General features: G+C 35.8%; 1 protein-coding gene across 6 annotated transcripts in view; it reads right to left on the bottom strand.

Moving 5' to 3' along the window:
* The window catches only part of CHID1 (chitinase domain containing 1), a 95,229-nt gene that overhangs the window by 39,578 nt on the left and 37,738 nt on the right, over positions 1-17,913 (bottom strand). The window lies entirely within an intron of this gene.

The raw sequence follows: 17,913 nt of genomic DNA, 5'->3' as shown, positions 1-17,913 counted from the left end.
TTCTCCACTGAGTGTGATTCTGGGATCACTCAAGCATTTTTTTGAACAAGTACTTTAAAGAAATAATGCTGTTGTTAACTACTTATTTTGTGCACTGTTTTGTTCTTATTTCCTTAGTGACTACCATTATACACAACAAGGACTGTTTAACTTCTCCACAGCTGTGTTTCTTTACTGATCTTTTGAGGCAACTTTTCAGGTGCTTTCTAAAAGGAGAAAAAAATTTCAAATGTAAATGAAATTATTACTTGTAACTTAGCTCCTCCAAACAAATCCTGGAAGCAAAAGGTCACAGTTTACTCTTACAGAAACCATGGTGGCTATCTTTCTTTATTTAATTTTTTTTTCTAGTGATGCTGATACATTTAATTCCTGTGGCAAACACTTCTGTAAACCCATTAGTTCTATGTTTTTCATTCAGATAGATGATTCAGGCTTGCCCTTCCAAAGACACCCCACTCAGTAATCTCACCATAATACATATTCTAGACTGTTCCAGTGGGCGAAGATAAAACCTCCTCAGGGGAGGCTGCAGTGGTCTTTCTCTGACATAACTAAAACACACATAATTGCAGGACTGACATTCAGAAGGAGACAATGTAACCTCTAGAACCAGGTCCCAGTGGCCAAAAGACTTACTGCCACACAATGATGCAGCACTTGACAAGGTACCAAGTGCGCCATGGGTTGCAGAAATGCTTGTACACAGCATTCCATGAGCTTTTCCTAATGGATACTGAAGTACCGACATAATCTCACACCATTCCCTTTTATTGTCTTCCAATATTGCTGCCCACAGCTGAGATTGAATTCCCTTACAAGCCATGACATCTCTTTTGATTCCCCCTGGATAACATGTTGCAGATTTGTCATTGCCCACATGGAGCAATACCCCGAGGGCTCCACAAGCCTAAGAGCTTTCCTAGCTTGTCCTTAGCCCAGGTTGCAGGGAGGCAGCAGCCTTCCCCATGAGGAGGGTCTGTCCAGCACACTGCACCCTCTGTTCCCGTCAGGAGGGAGTCACCTACCATTGTAGCCCATCTTTCCTTCCTTGTGGAGGTGTTCATCATAAAGGAGCCGCTCCTCCTGTTCAGCAGTATCTCTGGTGTAGATGGGCCATCATCCACACCACCCTCTGACTTACCTTTCACATCCAGAGCCTCATTGCTCCTGTGTACAAGCATATGGGAAGGCAAGGTGGGCAAAGAGGGAGTTTGCCTGCTGCTCCAAAGAGGGACTTGTCCTTGTTCACTCTTTTTAAGTTACCGCGTTCTGCGTGGCAGGGGAGGAATACAGGATCCTCCTCATCCTGAGTTTTTTCTTATAGCTGTTCTTGTTCCTGTCTCAGGGAGAGCAGAGCACAGGTGTGCCAGTTGAATTTTTTTTCAGTGACTTTGAAAAGAATGAATGAAATGAATTCCTTTCGTTTCCTTTCGGGAAGGGAAACGAAATCTCGCTATTTCAATGGGAATCAATTGGGCAATCTTTGGACCAAGTCCCAGCACTTGACAGCATCCCATGCCTTTTGGTGGGTTTGAGCTTGGCGAAGATTTTTTTTTTTTTTTCCTTCAGCAACCATGCCATGGCTCTCATATCTTCCTCTCCAAGTTGTGCCTTCTTCCTCGACTTTTTGCCGTCAATTTGCAGCATCTGGGTGCTTCATTTTGCAATTGTCACTATTAATGACCCAGTGTTCCACTCTTGTACTTTGAAATAGCAGCCAAATTTCCTAATAATGGTGGCTGATAAGCGTGGCTCTGAATAACAAAGTGCAATGTCTTTGAAAATACCGTTTTCCATTTCAAGTAATGACATTAGGCGATTCAAAAGCAGTATTTCATACTTCTTATAATAGTCACACAAAATGGAAATTTCTTTTTTTGTTCACAGTAGCAGACGGATACACACAAAAATGTATTGTTAGTAAAGGGTCATTTACTTCTTATTTTATGGATTTTAACCAGCATTCACATGACGCTTGAACAGAAGCCATGTAATATGACGGATGTAGAATGAATTCTATCTTACTCAAATTATTTGCAGTCTTTATTCTCATTATAGAAGAAAGCTCCTGAGGTCAAAAGACAATGGAAATTATATTTCATTTTACATTAGACTATGAACTCTGGAACTAAACCCAGTGCATATCTGGATGCGTTCAGACCTGCTCAAGTAGGATTTAATATTCTTCTATAAATAGCAAACTCTGTGTAAGTTATCACTAGTACAGAGATAAGTCTTGAAAGCGTTATTATATTTATAGCCAAAAAGTATACATGTCCCATACGTGTAGTGCTCTCCACACACATATGTAAAAAATATTACAATAAAGTAACCATTTTAACCTGCAAGTGCTTCTATTTCTACAGTGATAAAAGCTTTTTTATCAAACAATTATTTTTTTGACAAATAACATTTTTTCTAATTCTAAAGGGAAAAACACCTAAGAAGTTACTGCATCAATGAAATGGAATGGAGCCAAATGGGGAATATACTATTAACTTCTAGAACACAAAATGTTAATTCTTTAATGTTAACCGGCCTTTCGGGATTTCTAATAAGCTGAGTCTAGCATGCTGTGGGATTTTAGCATTGACATGTTACTAATGAGAGGTTAATGAATCTAATCTCTCAAACCATGGTAAAATACAAGACTGGGAATCAGGGAGCCAGTTCTGACAGTGTTTGGCTGTGTTCCAGTGGGGTTCACTTATTCATGAAGAAGCTTCCATCAGATACTTCTTACTGAAACATGAAGTGAGCTGGAAAAGAAAGGTCTCTGTGGTGTAGAAGGAACTGTCAGCAACCCAAGGAAAAGGCCAAATTAAAATTAAAATTCATTAACCTTAGCATCTGTCAAAGAGTTTTGAAAAGAAGAAGGAAAGAAGAAAAAAAGAAGGGTGAATACAGTAGTCTGAGAGAAAAAAATTACAACTTTTTACCTGTTTACCAGAAAACTGCCTATTACATCAATAGCCTTATTTCTCCAAGAACAGTATCTTTGACAAATAGAAATTATGTAATATAACTTGTGGTATTTTCAGGTCCACAGACAGAGGAGGAAGGAATGAATCTGACTCCATGTTCTTAGAAGACTAATTTATTATTTTATGATATTATATTAGATTAAAGAATGTTATACTAAAACCATACTAAAGAATAGGGAAAGGCTACAGACAGAAGGCTACAAAGAATGATAAGGAAAATCTCATGACTTCTTCCAGAGTCCCAACACAGCTGGAGGGTGATTGGTCATTAAGTCAAAACAATTCACACAGAACCAATCAAACAATTACCAGCTGGTAAACAATCTTCAAACCACATTCCAAAGCAGCAAAACACAGGAGAAGCAATCAGATAATTATTGTTTACATTTTTCTCTGAGGCTTGTCAGCTTCCCAGGAGAAGAAATCCTGGTGAAAAGATTTTTCCAGAAAATATCACGGTGACACATCAGTAAGCACCATTCTTCCCCGACAACTCATCTACCTGAATGTGACACATTGGAACGTGACAAGAATACCTTTTTTGGTCCCAAATTTACATATGGTCAAGGAGAAAGCATCCCACCAGGTAAGTCTACTCATCAAAAAGCTACTGCAACATTCCCTGCAATCCACATCCAAAGAATCAAAGGGAGAAATGCACAGGCTTAAGTTACTCTGAACAAAGTAAGTACACAATGCACAGCAGACAGGAGAAGTGAAGCTTCCTGCACCTTGAGCAGATGAAGTTTCCTACAACTTGAGCTTTACATGGATTCTCTGGCAACCAGCAACCAGCTTATGGTAGGGAGGCGTACTCTCTTCACAACCCTAACTTAGCTTTGCTATATTCAGAACAGTTTTCATATCTTTGAGAGCTTCATCAAACATGGTTTAAAGTAGTTCATATACACAAGAGGCAACAAAGAGTTGTATAGAACAACTGCATGAACAAGCTGACCAATAGAACCAGTAAAAATTTATTTTCTTAAGCAATTTAGAAAAAAAAATCTGGATGGCTAAGTGTAGAATATTCAGGATATGAAATATATCAAATAAAACCAAACCACGTAATTGAACACTAACATATATGAAACATGCATAGTCTTCTCAAACAGAACTCAGTGAAAGGTTATGCACCTATTTTTTCACTGGTAGTTCAAAAATCACTCCTCCTTAGCATCTCAATATGTAATTTACTTAAATTCTGTCCTCAGAACAGCCTTTTTCTTTTTTTCAGACTACTCTAATGAGCATTTGGATTTTGTCTTCATACATTTCACATTTCTTGGAAATTGAAAGCACAATTCTGCACTTTAACAGTGCCACAGCATGGATAAATAAATAAATACATTTCATGCAATTTCTTCAGCCAGTCTCACTACTTTCCAAATACTGCAATATTTCTATGCAACTGTGAATGACTAGCATCCCTCCTTCATCTCTCTCTGTTTAGCTCCCTTTTATGTTTTTTCCTGCCTACAATACAGACCTTTTTTCAATAGAAGCGGGTCAGCATGATCAAAAATCCAGTAATAGTCCCAATATATTATCTATATCTCCAATTTATTTTAAGATTAACATGCTCATTCCCCGCCCCCACCCCGCACCAGAGATCTTGGATTCAATATTGGATGTTAATCTAATTCACTTTCTTTGGGAACACTGTTTCCTTATTTGGATTAGGTAAATTCCAACTCTGGCACCAGGAATGCTCCTTTTTGATGCTAGAAGTGTGGGAGAAGGTTTAAGTGGCTCTGAAGGCAACTGCTTGAAGCACTCTTATTTGAGAACTTTCTATTTCAATGTTTCAGAGTTAAAAACATATAGAAATTAGAATTATAAATAGAATCACTTTTTTAAACCATGCTTTAGCTCAAACTAGGATAAGAGACAAGTCATGGGTATGGCAAACTTTCTATGAGATGAACATATAAATTAAAATATGTAGTAGAAGTATTAGAGATTCTGAATAAACTGCTGAAAAATCACAGATCAAATAGCTAGACTTAATAGAACAACCTGTAATGAGATTTACAGCACTGGTAATGATATTGGACTGTTATTTGTTTCCAGAATAGAAGTCCATTAAAATGGACTTGCAGTACTGGTAAAAGACAGTATCATGTATCCTTCTCCAACAAATATCATTCTTGCTTGGATGGACAACATTCAAAATTTTTACTCTATAATGTAAGATAGAAAAGAGGACAAAAAGACAAATAACTTTGAATCTCCTCAAAGGAATTTCAAAGTAGGTGAAAATATTCTAACATCTCAGATTATCCTTGAACACATAGTTTTGAGATAATCAGCTCCTTCTACAACAATGAGGACACTGCAAAATTACTTCAGTTATAATGGAGGAAAATGCTGCCAAATAATATTGTGAAGAAAGATAAAATACCAAATGCCAACATTTTCAGAAACACATTTTCCAAATCCAAACCAAGATCCTTTGCTGCACAGTATTACAGGATTGTTCTTAATAAAATAAAAAAAATAACCCCATCCTACCTAAAAGCAACTTACTTGAAAAATTCTAAATTTATTTCATTCTTTTCAAGGGTCTAAAAGGTCATAAAATCTCCTTTTCAGTAAGCTGTCAAGAAAGGCGGAATATTCTGATTTCCCTTTATTTATTCTCTGGCAACATAAAGAGAAGGGGACAGAATTGCTATCGACTGTAAGGCTGGAGAAAGGCTGAATTCTCTGGCTCATTTCATGAGATGATTCTTGCATGATAAAAATAATTTACCTGAACCACTGTTGGTATAAAATATGTTTAGGAAGCAAAAGTTCTGTTTACTTCCCATGAGACTGAATTACTTTTTTTCCCCCAGAAATCCTTGCAGAGGTTTTGCTTGTTTAATAGGCTCCATATTTGCCATTTTTTTCTCCCTGTCAAAAATCTAACCTCCACACAAATTATCTGGAGAGAAAAGGCAAAGTGACTCCATCCATGAAGACCGTCTTAGTTTATGGCTAAATATCAACAATTAGTAAGGATTTGGAGCTACATGACACAAGGCAGGAAGTGAGGCAGGAAAACCTTTAAGAGAAATCAGAGTCAGAAATCAGGAAGAATAAGAGAAAAAGTTACTTAATTGACTAAATGTATGTGATAAAAATAATTTAAGAAACTGGAAATCATTGAAAGTTATAACTGGGTAAGGTGAAACACATATTTTCCTTTAGTGGAAAAATAAGATGTTCCTTCCTCAAAATCAGCAAAACAAAACAAAAGCACAGCCCAGCCTAGGTCTCCAAGCTGACAGCCTAATATTTATTATCCTATTACTGCAGTGTTCTTGAATTTTGCATTACTTATATTCGCCATAGCTCAGAAAAATGCACCACAGGTTTTTTAATTTTAAGTGGTATATTTTCAATTTTAGATACAGAATCACTACAAAAGCACAAGCTGCATACTGAAATTAATGCCAAGCTGTTCCATCTGTAATAAAAATCTCAACAGTTGCCAAAGTTCAAATGTAGATCTCTTACCAGTAATACTCCTGGAAGTAAAATACATATATGTTTCCTTTTCTAACAGCTCAAATAAAGAGAAAGGTTAAATAAGCTGCTAAGGTTTCACAGTGAAGTCAACAGCATTGAGAAAGGAAATGAAAAACAGCCAGTATAGATCTGTTAAAAACTCTGCCTTTTCACCACTATACTTCTTTCCTTTCCCTTTAGAAACATAACCTTGATTTTTTTTATCTCACCAGCTAAAAGAACAGGGGTCTCTCTGCAGGGATGCCTCTTCCGAATAGGTTTTCCAATCATTTGCTTTCCAAACTCTAGAACAGTTCTAGTCTCATACAGTATTTTCCTTTGGAGGTGATGGGAGGCTTTGCTGACCCTGACATAACACCATTAGTTATCAGGCATATTGAAGCATATTAAACACTGATTTAATAAAAATACTGACAAAGGAAAGGGAAATATTTGCACAGCACTGCTCTCCTCAGATACCATGTTGGCAGTAGCCAGTAGTGAAAGACTGTGGGCTTCAGTCTGAGTGTCCCAGCAAAAAACATTTTAAAGATGGAAAGTCCCATGTCCCAAGGTCAGGTTGTTTAAAGAACAGCTTCAATTTGGAATAATTAAAGCTGTATTTAAACATAAATAGACACAGCTTGAAGGAGGCAGAAAAGGCAAGGCAGATCACTTAGTTAAAAGCATAGTTGCAGCCAATGAGATTCAGAAGTTGTGGTCAAAGGTCTCAAATCCATCCCTTTAATTTGACACCTACTTCACGACAAACTGAGTATCTGGTGTCATTCTTTTTTGTTAAAATAGTGGAATAATAATTCCAGATAAGGATTCCCTTGATAAATGATTGGTTTATTATTCTATTAAACTTGGAGACACAACTACAGAAGAAGAGTAATCACTAGACTACAACTATTAAAGTGGCAAAAAATTGAAGGAAAGAAAAGAAGGGAAAATGAGGAGATTTAGTGTGATTACACTAGAGAGTTATAACATGGTCACCCACAATGTACCTCACACCCAGTACCTTAATACTACAATCATCTGGGGTTTAGGCATCCTTAAAAAGATAAATGTATTAAATGGCAAGATGCTCCAAAATTTAACAGCTGTAAAAGATTACATGCAGAGAATCACTCTGCCACATACTGGAATGAGCAGCTGTACAAAGAAGTTAAATTCAGAATTTGAGCATTTTGCAGTAAATAAGTATATAATTCTATCACTTATGCCACTATTTCATGTTTTTTTTGTTTTATTTTTTTTTCATAGCCCAGAACCTGTGTAGAAACTGTTGACCTCTTTTTTTTTTTTAAATCAAATAAAACTCAGACTTATTTCTGCAAGGATTTTTTTCCCCATTTTTTCTACAAATATTGCTAATTAAACTTAGCCTTAACTGGCTACCAGAGAATACAATTTGGCAGTGGAAAGTAAAATCAGCTTCAAAACTGACATAATAGCACTGAATAAATAAATATACCAGCATTTTTCAAATTATACATTTATATAAGTGAGGGAAAGTTAACTTCAAAGGCCTTCTGTCCCCTGATCGCTCTTCTTGTCATTATGAGTGATTTTGTGCCAGCTGAGGACTCATTTTCACGAACAAGTATCTTTTCATTGGATGCAGGCTTTATGTGTAAAATATGCTAAAATAGGTAAATAGCAAATGTGTTTCTCATTCCTAATAACAATTTAAAAAATTATTCTAAGTTGGAACTTTAATATGAAAATAAGGTCTGGAATAAATTCATTATCCTGTGAACAAAGAGTTTCATTGTATAAATCAGCATCTTAAAAAAAATCAGCTCAAGAAACATTCTATTACCAAAATTCAGATACCCAAAAATTAAAGCTGCCAAAATACTTTAATTGCAGAGATTTCCAAACTCATAGAGGAAGGAAGATAAACATTTAAACAGCAGGTATTTTAATGTCAGAATCCAAGAAATACTCATAACAGTGGCCAAAATATAAACAATCAAGCAGCAAATATGCCCTAGATTAGCTAATACTACTCTAGTGGCCTGTAAACATATTCTGGAACTTGGACACTAAAGAGATGGAACAAACGGTTTTCGAAATAACTCATTCTTAAAATTTTAAACCCTCCATGAGTATCAGAGTGAATTACACTGAGCTGCTTCGGTGGTTTTTCTACACAGAATGTACATAAGTAACAGGGCCACAATTCTAAGGATAACTTCCCAACAAATCCATGTAAACAGAAACATTCTAATTTCAAATGATAGCTGTCAATATGTAGCAGAGCAGAAGAGGTGACTGTCAATTGTGTCCAATGCAAAGAAGGGAATTCCAGTAACTAAGTGCAGAGAACTTAGAGAAAGTGAATGGAAATTGTTTAGAATGGAAATCTGAGCAGTACATGTGAAAATATGCACATTAATGTAATTTGAAACAAATGGCTCCAGGTAATTTTCTCCATGTAATTTTTTCAATGCTCTAAAACTACAGCTATTTCTGATGACATTTATTCTTCCTTACTGCAACTAAAAAACACATATTTTCCTGCTCAAGTACAAGATTTCTAAGTTCTTCAGAACAAATTGTTTCATCTGTTGACACAGACTTCCTACTGCTTAAATCTACCTACTAATGCACTTGAAGATTTTATGTTCCTAATCCACTCCTATTTAAACATCTCTTTCTCACAGTACTATAAAACAGATTCTAATAAAATACTATTTATCCTGGAAGACAATCCTGTACGTGGCAAAGGATGCCATCAGTCCTTTATTATGCAGCTTGATAACGACCATTTCACAAAAGACTAATGGCAAATGGTTTCTTTGCAAATTAACAGTGGTTTACCTTAGGCAAGCTCATGATTCAGTATCAGATTTTTGCTTTAAAAACCCACAGATTTTCAACTATTGCTAATAGATCTGCTAAATAAATGCTGCCAGTCACCTACAGAGTTCCAGGCACATCTTATTCTTAATATTCCCTTTTATGGATGTTCTCAAGGAATACTCAAGGGGTAAGAAGCAAGATTAAAACTCTTCATTTTTGGAAGGAGGTTTTCAGATCACATTGAAATGTATTGGTGGAGTTCACTGTAAACTTGACAAATTACCATCAGTGGTACAGGGCTTTTTTTTTTTAATCTGGGGAGTGACTAAATTTATATTGTATTTAGCAAGCACCTTAGTTACTCCTGACTTAAATTTAACTTGGTTTTCTTAAGACTATGCTGCTTTTGGTGGACTGTTTTCATCACCACATTCATCACATTTATTCCATTATGAGATTTGTGAGGAAAAATAGAAAAAACAGCTAAAATACTCCTGAATATAAATCAGAAAAAGTGTCTCACAGATCTGCCATACTGGCTATGCCTTTAAATGCAAGTACTGTGTTTGTTACCCTTATCAACTCATCGTTCTAGAAATTCTAAAAATGGCATCTTCAAGCAAGGCTTACAGAGACACTGGCACTTAAGATTTAACTACTGCAACATGATATCTACTTTACACATAGAGATGCTTATAGTACTGGTTTTCAGGGTCCACTGTAAGAGAAATTACACATGACAAACATGAATTTCCCACTCATCTCTAACTATTCTACCCATTCTCCTGTCTCCTAATTCATGTTCCCAAGGATACCTGCATCAACAAAACCAGAATTGTTCACGAATCCTTCAATATGCAAACTCAAATATAGAAACAAAGCCAGGATAAACTAAACAAGAATGCCTGGACTCAGCTAACACTTTGTGTCCACAAAAAGAAAGACTAAAATTCTGAGGAAAGTAAAACTTTTAATTTGTAAGTAAGCAGCAATCAAGGTGATATGAGATCCTCATGTCATTTTTATAATTCAAAATTACAGTGGTGACTGCAGAGACACCATGCCCCCCTAATGATTTGCTCGTGTATTCACCAGGTAATGAGCAAGGCAGTTTGCAATGACCACATTGGTTTCCCAGGTTTGGTACATAAAGGGTTTCCTAAAGATGCAAGACCCATTGATTTCTCTCCATATGCTTGCAATCCACAAATGCTAAAACCTAGGACCAATTCAATAGATGATTATTATCAATAGGCATCTTCACTTCTGCTGTCAATACTAAAATACATCCCACTTCTATACTGAGTTTGCTCAAACTGTGCAGTATCTTTTTACTATAAAATGCAGTGAAATGTAACTACACATTTATCCATGAAAATGCATTCACAGAGGTGCAGGAATATGGAAAGCGACAGCTTCATTGACTTTTCCATTTCTGGATTTATGGCTCCAAGTGAACAGTGTACGAAGAAGTGTACCAATCTCTAACCTACAACTCCTTCTCAGCTAGAAACATCTTATTTTCTTAATTTACTGGGACTCAAAGCCCAGGACTCAAAGATATTTGCATTCACTCACAGGGAAAAAAAATTGTTCAATACTAATGTGTCTATATTTGTTAAATACAAACAAAACCTAAAGATAAGACGATCTCCGTTAGGTTTTAAGAATTGTAGAAAATTATTTTACACTCAAAATTGCAGGTATCATCTGCCAACTACACCCCCATCCTATATTAGGGGTTGGCAGTAGGAGTATCCCCAATCTCACCCAAACAGGGTCACAGAACTAGAGTCTCCTCTTTAACCCTCTTGCCTGCTCAGTAGACTCACTCACAAGCAGTGAAGAGGATGTATCTGCTCTAAACCAGGCAGTGCAGTTACCTTGAACTTTACAGCACTCTAGGGACATTTTCTTTTTCCTCCCAAACCTTAAGGACAGATAAATAACAAAAGACAGAAGCTACTTGCAAAAGGTTTACAAAGATGTAGTATATGGAGAGACTTTTACTTTTTTCAAATACAGTTTCTTTCCAAAATAGTGTAACAAAACATTTGGTTTAAACACAAATATATGTACATAAAACTGTAAGAAATGGTTAACTATATGGGTATACATGCTAACAAAAGTTTAAGATATATAGATATATTTAAGATGTATAGATACATTTTTTGGGCATATTCTAAATTTCACTGAATTTCCAAATAACTAATTTGTAATAATTTTCATTATAGTGTATTTTTAGTAGACACAGTATCAAAGTCTGCCTGGATTTCCATTTTAGCCATGAACAACACTGCATTCCAGCAACGTTCTGAAATGCAACTCTCCTATTTTTAGAGCCCAAAACCCAAAAACTTATTTTAGGTAAGATTTATTACTCAACATTTTTAGATCCATTCTCCTAATGTGGGCATGAATTAATTTACAGTGGAAAAACCCCACTCTGTTTGCTGGTACTACTAATATACTGAAATAGCTCATAAGATAATAAAGAAAAAATTTATTGGACATTGTACCACTACTGAACGTTATCACCAGAAACCTTATTCAATCATCTGCTATATAATACCAAGTATAAACAAGCTGTTTGCACAAATCAAAAGCTGTTAATGTTGTGGAACATACTTGCACTTCTATTACTTCAAAGACTGTATAGCTATATGCTCCATTACTATTTCCTGTAAGTATGACTTCAAGGCTTCAAAGCTGTTCCTAAATCTTATACATTTCCACACTGGCTCTTCACTTCGTTATTAAGTCCTTCTGTTGGTAATTTGATCACCCTGAATACTTTGCTGCTGTGATTGCTACTTTTCTCTGAAATTGCAATAAACATGCACATTTATTCTTTCCCTCTGAAAGAACTCTGCACAAAAAAAAATCTTGAGAAATGTAATAATCTTTTTAGAGAATTTTTTTCACTGCCATATGCAAAGAATAATGTTTTTTAACTTTACCTTATTTTCTTTTTCCATCATACTGCTTAAAAGCATTGTGTCCAAAGGAAAGGAAGCATTTAGGTTGTGTGATTCTGCCTATATCAAACTCCCAGCTCATATCAGGATGGAACTTTTACAATAAAAACTAGCACCAGGCTTTAGTTCGCACCATGGAGCAGTCTCAGAGTGCATAAAAGAGATGCTTTTTTTTGGATGAAACTACTGGAGCGGCACTCAAACTGCTAATGAGTTCCAGCTCATAGGACCAGACCAGAGTCACCTCAAAGCAAAAAGCCCCAAAGACTCATTGTAAGCACAGGGTCCCCAGCACCATTTTTGTGGCAGTCAGCTTGACAGCAAACACATAGCCAAGCAATAAAGACGTAACTTCACACCAAAAAAAGAAAAGCAAAGAGCCATGCTTTATCAGGGACTACTTTATGTTTCAGAGCTTGCTAAATAAAGCTTTGGAAAGGATGCTTTTAGCAAATGAAGGAGTATATAGTTATCTTCCTATAAATTCAACCAACTGAAATTACATTTGAGTTACCAAGAAAGTTCATTTCAACTTTTAAATCCATACTGATGACATTCAGATCAGTTTCAAAAGGTCTATAGAAACTTATATAGAAAGTTGAATTTAATTCTGCTTCCCCAACAATCATGGCAATTCAATTCACTGAACAGATTTATGTTAAAATTAGATAATGAGGACTGAAAAATCAGTTTTAGATCAGAAAAACTCCAAGCTACTTGCTTTTTAAAGAAAAGCTTGTCTTCTAAAAAACCCCAAGCATACCCTACACATCAAACAATGCACCTACTTGAACAAAATACTAATTATCTCACTAATGCCAGTTTTCTAGTAAAGACAATAGGCAATCAATCTAAAACTCCAGGATCTGGTTTGTTGTTGTTGTTTGTTTGGTTTTGGTTTTTTTTGGGTTTTTTGGTGGGTTTTTTTTGTTTGTTTGTTTTTGTAGTTTTTTGTTGTTCTTGTTTTGGGGGTTTTTTTGTTTTGTTTTGTTTTTACTTTGGGAAAAGGTCCAAAACTCTCCCTGTTTAGAAATAAGAGGGAAATATATCCAGCTGTCTGGAGCCAACACCTTAGCCCGTGCATCCACATCAGCATTGGGGAGGTCTCAATGTAGCTGATAAGCTTCATCCAGGCTGCTGCCTTTTGGTTCCAAGAGAGGATTGCATGCCTGCAGAATCCATAGATTCCCAGAGGAATCTATCCTGCACACAATCCAACACGTGAGCACAGTGTATTGACCCAACTCTACATAAAAGTCACAGCATTTTCAGGAGGTCCTTTTCACACTCATTCCCAACTGAACTGCAATGGAATTGAAAACAAGGAATATCTCGTGAGGGACAGAAAACACCAGGCAAAATTAACCTTTCAGCACTGAGCATGAGAGAGGATGGGGCAATGGGAGCAAAGGGTTCATAGTGGAGTGATCTGGATACATACATGGTGTACATGGTGCCATCTGTTCTATGTTCTTTGTTAATCATCATGCATCTGAAGAGATTCACTCTGAGCGAGGACTGCCTTTAGGTCCACCCTTAGTGATCTCAGCAGCCCAAAGAAAGCCATCAAAGCAACGAGTTTCTTTCACTTCACAGTGGGCACAAATGCCCGTACACAATTCTAAGGACATAAGTAAATTTAGCTTACAGTAAAGGTTTCTGGCTCTTAGCTTTAAACCACAGAAGTATTTTTCCTGATTTTATCATGCTATCTTCTAATGGTTGGAGTACAACAAGACAGTAAAGAACAACATCCTTACGATTTTGTCAATATTTAACTGCCTAAATATTGCCTGTAGCAAATTTACTATTAAAACACTATGGCAGATGGAGAAGAGCACATCTCACAATAATATGCCCACCATTTAAAATGTACATCACAACTGACCAGTTTTTTAAAGCAGATTCACTGAAATATACACACTCACCCACAGCCAATGCCATTGTACAACCAAATCTGGGAACCAATCATTTGCCTAATAAACAAAAGCCACCTTTCCCTCACTTCAAAAGAAATAAGAATGTGTTTTACATAAAAAACAATTGTAACATCTTCTTTTATTTATAATCACAAAGTAAATTTGGATAAGCTGAAATATGACCCCTAATTTTACTTTGTAAGATGCTCTATCTTCCTTACATTAATAAACTAATCTTACACTTTCAGCTAACAGCTCAATTTCACCTTCCATTCCTTAAGGGAGGGAGGGAGGGACAGATATACCATGGAAGAGACACATACCAGAATATTCCAGAGGGAATTTATAAGCATAAAACTTTTTAAACACTTCTGAAATATTTAGACATCTGTAATACAGAAATAACTTCTGATTCCAGGCCAAATTGTAACTTCCTTCTATCACTGTCATGGTTTTACTATCTGACCCAGCAGTACAATTTAAGAAGAAATAGCTTAGCAGTTTCTTCAGTAAAGAGGAGAGGTGGACAAAGGGTCAAGCTGTTCAGTCCTACAAAGCTAATGGGTACATTGGTTTATTTGAAACATTAGTATCTCCCCAAAATCCCATGAACTATGAAGAAAATAGATTAAATCAGGATACAGAATCCTGGCATACAGGCAAGTAATAGAAATCCTGAGAGAATTACAGCACAAAGAGAAATGTAAAAGGTTTGCTGCTTCAAGAGTAAAAGAGTTCCCGGCACAAGCTTTTTGCTAACTTCCATAATACAAAATCATGAGTCACAGTTGGCCCAAATCTTAAAACTGCTGCTTACAAAGACACTGCCACGATAATTCAGAGAAAAAGTTCACCTCTAACTGTTTCTAAGTACTACATTTTATGTGGCATTTACAGAATGGCAGACAGCCAATGAAATTCTCAGTAGAACTCTACATCCTCACATAGCTTGCAAGTCATCTTATTTTCTATCTCTGAACAGCACAATGCATTGTAAAATTAGTTTCTCCCTTGGTTCAGCTGGCAATTTACTATATCAATCTTCTTAAATGTTTAAAATTAACATAAAAGTCCTTATTCAGATTACTTTAAATAAAAGATAAGCACACACAGCATTGTTTCAAGATAATAGAGTTATTCACATATCTATTTTCAATGGCTACATTTGGAAAAAAAGCAGCTTGAAGGCAGAATATAATCAAAAGTTACACAGAGCCAGGTGGAACATTAGAGATTGTATCTTCCCTCTTTCAACACTATACAAAAAAAAAAAATATGAAATGTCATTATCACATGAAACTTAGCAGGGAGGGGCTCAATAAAGAATTTTTTGTCACCATTGCCACATGACAGCCTTTGATTTATATTGCTTTTAATTCACAGCAAGCAAGGAAGTTTATCCGCTCCCTTTTGGCCCAGGTCATAATAGACATAGATTTTAGATGACATGGAATGAAAAACACCATTACACTGCTGTGTTACCTCTCATGAGAAGGCAAAACAAAACTGAACTGAAATGTAATGTCCCAATGATTAAGAGAGATTCTGTAGAACAGATAGCTAAAGGCAGAAAATATACATTGGAAGTCAGAAGCTCGTGAGATTGAGAGGCTTGCTGACCTACTGCAGGTCTCAAAAACCCATTTCTTAAACTTCAGAATATACTGAAAAATTATTTGCCCAAGACATACACTTTTGAGGTGAAGAGGAAATACTGTCAGGTCACAATATCAACAGAGGACATGCTGGAACAAGGTAATCACTAGAAAAGCAAGGAAGCAGCAGAAGATGGTTATGTTCTGACAGGATTTTAACACAGTAGAAAGTTAGAATGACTGCATCTCTGCTTCTTAACAATTCAGACACCTGATTCTTGACAGCCAGAAGGCAGAAAACATTGCCAGAAGCACTACAGGTGATTTGAAGAATCACAAACAGAACACCATTTCCAGCTTAGGATTTCATAAAAATTATGTCACAATGAAATATACACAGGAATGCAACTTCCCTGAAGCTAACCTAACAGTACTTGGCTGATTAAAGCACCAGAAAGTGCTATAATCTCTGTGATTGACTCATATTAATAAGTAATAGTTGTGACTGAGCTTTAAGAAACAAATTGTTGCTGAAAATATAAATTGTAGTTCCTATTGTAACAACACCCAAGGACAAACTGCATTGTGCTGCTGTAAGAGAGAAATTGTTTTCATTTAATTTAATCTTGAGATATATCTATATAGGTATATATGTATATGCAAGCATATACATATATACCTATTACTTCTTATTGTCTGTATGAAGGAAACAGGATATTACATGGAAAGGCCATATATCTTTGCAAGTATTCCTTCTACCTTCATATTACATTCTGCAATAAAAAATACTTCCAAATAATATGTTATGCAAATAGGAGTCCTATTGCAAGTTATTTTATTAATTTCTGGACTGAAAAAAAAAATGTAGTGAACAAAATCCACCTATGTTCAGCATCTCTTTCCATCATGTAATTCCTATCCTAAAGAAAAAACATTAACACAAGAGTAACATAAATTTCTGCATTCTGAATGCAATTATTTACACTTTACTAATAATCAATTAAGATGCACAATACACTGACATGAAACAACTTGAGAATACACAGTTTTCCACTGAATGTTGCAATTCTCCATCTCTCTTCTTAAAGAGGATCAGATTCCAATGAATATGTCTCAACAAGAAATTGTGCACCTTACTGTGTGCCAAGGAGCACTGACATGCTGGAGACTTGTACTTGCAATAAATTTCATATGCAAAAACTTGAGCAGAAATCTACAACAAAGAAGTTGACACACACCAGACTGCACTTAACTGAATAGACTTTGAATTAATTTAATACCAGTACTTTAGCCCAGCTTCACTATCACTACAACATATGGACAGTGCCTTAAAGTTGAAATGCATCAATCCTTCAGGACTTTTTGCAGGTCAAAGGACTTCCTTACAAATGGCCTGATACCAACTAAGTGGCAGAAAGCTTATTTTACACTAAAACCCTCCTTTTTCTGCTCTTTATGTCAGAAGTTTAGCCTATTTTGAAGCCATTTTACCTTGAGTCTATTCTACTTTTACATTACTACATAGTATATACAACTGTGGATGCTTAGAGCTATTATTTCTGGAAAAATAAACATAACTACTGACTAACGGGTAACACAGCAAAGTGAAAATTGATGTGTTTTATGTATAAATTCAAAACCTCTTAAAGACTTTGTCTAGAACCTTGCTTCTGGTAAATACCTGGAAAACTACAATCTCAAGACCTGTTAGTGAAGAATATGTTAACAGAACCATACTGTGCACCAGTGTCCTACATAGAGATAAAAAGCCTTTTTCAGTAAAACTTTTAAAAAGTAAAACCTATAAAGCTTACAGTTTTATACATGCCTCTTGGCTCGATTATTTTTGCCATTAATTAAAAAGCAACATGAATTAATGCAATAATATAGTCCAGAACAATCTATGAAAAGTAGATGCCATCCTAGGGCACAGTATTTTTCAAGGGGAAACTTAAATTCAAAAGTTGCAGTTCAGAAAAAATCAAGAATCTTTTATTCTGCTAGATAGTGCTACACTCCATTTGCAAAAGGAGCTGTAAATATTACAATGAAGCTACATAATTTTGATGAGCTTGTGTAATTTGGTCTGTAATTCAACAGTGCTTTGACTATTGAGTATTCT

This window comes from Passer montanus, unplaced genomic scaffold (genome assembly GCF_014805655.1).
Source record: "Passer montanus isolate IOZ18808 unplaced genomic scaffold, ASM1480565v1 scaffold65, whole genome shotgun sequence".
Classification (NCBI taxonomy): Eukaryota; Metazoa; Chordata; class Aves; order Passeriformes; family Passeridae; genus Passer; species Passer montanus.
Note: the sequence above shows the minus strand (reverse complement) of the source record. Positions and strands in the feature narration are given on the sequence as shown.